General features: G+C 44.1%; 1 non-coding gene across 1 annotated transcript; it reads right to left on the bottom strand.

Moving 5' to 3' along the window:
- Positions 1-276: 276 nt before the first annotated feature.
- Positions 277-383, bottom strand: LOC118758928 (U6 spliceosomal RNA). Its single transcript, XR_004995877.1, has one exon. It is a non-coding gene; the product is annotated as a U6 spliceosomal RNA (small nuclear RNA).
- Positions 384-2,515: the final 2,132 nt, after the last annotated feature.

Genomic DNA, 2,515 nt, shown 5'->3' with positions numbered 1-2,515 from the left:
TCCATCATAGAGTCTCCGTTTGCCCAGTATTTTCATTACCAACATATAGCTGAGGTGGTTGATTGACTTGTTCTGTCTTCTGTCTTTTCATGGTTAGGGTTCTGAGTCCGGCATTTCGATTGGGGGGATCCCCAAAGAAACTTTGTCTGAGGTGTTCCCAGACCAGACTCTTGTATGTACTATCAAGTGCAGGGCCCGGCACAGTCCATTGGCCCGATCGGCTGGTGGTTGCAATTGCTGAGTTGGTTCTGTTTCCATCCCTGTCTTCCACTGGAAAAAAATATGGAACGCTTCACGAATTTGCGTGTCATCCTTGAGCAGGGGTCATGCTAATCTTCTCTGTATCATTCCAATTTTAGTGTATGTGCTGCTGAAGCAAGCACAGAGAATTGAAAATTGATCAACCATATGACCCAGCTATCCCACTCTTGGGAATATATCCAAATCAAGTGAAATCTGCATATGAGAAAGTGACCCCCAATAACCCCTACCAGGCCCTCTTCCAGCCTGTTTTCCTGTGCTTCCCAGTATATGCATAGAACTGGTCCAGTCTGTCCCACATCATATTCATCTCTCATACAGGTCAATAGGCATTGAAATCTAGCTAATCCAACCAACCTCACTATCCAGTCCACCACCTGTCTGGCCAGACCCAGCCCCAGCCCTGGTTTCTATGCTTGCCAGTATATGCAGCAGATTGGTCTGATCTGTCCCACATTCCATTTAGCTCTCTTAAACATCATTGGGCATTAAAGTGTAGCTTAGCCCAACTGACACCACTGTCCAGCCCATACTCATGCTTGCAGGTGCCACCCCCGTCTAGCCAGGCCTTCCCCCGGCCCTGGTGCTCATGCTCACCAGTGGGAATTGCAACTCATCAGAGAGATCTCCAGGTTTTCTTACTGGGCCCACTCCCAGATCTTGTACTCTCCAGGTGGTTCTGCAGTCTAACTTGACTGGATTTGCCCCTAGTCACAACACTTGCCAACTAATGCTGCAGCAAAGTCCAACCGGCCTGCACTTACCGTGGGTCGTTCATGCACCAGTGTATACAGTTGGCGAGCCCAGCCTGACTTTCCCCCTACCTTGTTCACATGCAATCCAAGAGGTGTTGTCACCCTCCTGCTTGGTCTGTCCTGGTCCCAGTTCTCATGTTGGCCTGTGGGAACAATGACCCAGCAGGGGAGCCTCCTGTAACTACCCCTTGACTGGGTTCACAACCCCCGACCCTCATGGTCTCACATGTGCTGGTGGGTGCTGCAGCTGTCTAACAAGGCCCTGGCATTTGCCGACTTGTGCTATAGCTTGTCCTGGCCCGGTCTGCCTGTGGTTTTAGCTCATGCTAGTTGAGATAGATACCTTTTTGCTTTAATTTACCCAAGCATTGTAAGGAGAAATGTAGAAAGAAGTTACTTGGGAGAGCTGTAGAAAGAAATTATTTTTGGTCAAAGGCATAAAAGCTAGAAGTTTTTCTTTCCTCTTCTTCCTTCTGCTCCTCCTTCCTGTTCTTGTCCTTGTTCTCTTTCTTTCTTTCCTTCGTTCTTTCTTGGTTTTTAATTTTAGTCACCTATATTCTTGGCTATTAACCATTAAATTTCTGGCTTCTCTTCCACCCTTTTTGGTCCCCAAAACAATATAAATATAAAAAACAATAGAAATACAAAAAGCAAGCAATAACTACTGCTACAACAATCAGACAACTCTCCATGCAAATGACATATGACTACTCCTTCATGTTGATGGACAGAACACTTGCCAGGTGATGTTGAGGGCACTACTCTGAGCTGACTTTTCCTTGGGTGTGAAGAATTGTATGGAAATATGGTTGTGGGGCTGTAGGAGTAAAGAGAGCAATATTTTGGAGTGTGGATCGACATAAACATGTGCTTGCTTAGCACATCACAGCATCAAAGACAGTCATTAAGGGCTATTGTTGGACACCATGGCCCCAGACATCCATGTGCTAAGGTGCCCTAGAGTTCTTTGAGTTCAACGGACATGCTGGATAAACTCAGGTGGCATTATTCCCTCCAGATGGGCCCCAGACTTTCTCTATTTGCTCTTAAGTACCATTAACATTTATTGAATCTCAGTAGTGGTGCTATGCCTGTGAAGCGAATAGTAATACATGATCCATTGTCACTTCAATTAACTTTAGAGCTTAAAAGTCCTCCAAATTGCTTTCCATAAATACTTTGCTGGTTTCTTTGTTTTCCTGAGACTTGCTGACATTGGCATTCAGAATGACTTATTTTCAAAGCAGAGTGGCAGATGTCATGAAAGTGCATCCAATGTGGAAACGCTGTGATCAATCTAGAGAGGCACGAGGCTTCTGAATAATAGATTAATGATAATAATAACAACACATATTATATAATATATAGTAACAATTATCATTACAACCCTTACACTTATACAGTGCTTTATATTTTGCAAAAATACTATTACAACGTCTCCTCTGGGTTTTTATCACCATTAATAACTAACTCATATAAAGTTGATAGAATGTTCTTAA

The sequence above is a fragment of the Ochotona princeps genome, chromosome 3, assembly GCF_030435755.1.
Source record: "Ochotona princeps isolate mOchPri1 chromosome 3, mOchPri1.hap1, whole genome shotgun sequence".
Taxonomy (NCBI): Eukaryota; Metazoa; Chordata; class Mammalia; order Lagomorpha; family Ochotonidae; genus Ochotona; species Ochotona princeps.
This window is presented reverse-complemented; position numbering and strand designations above follow the sequence as displayed.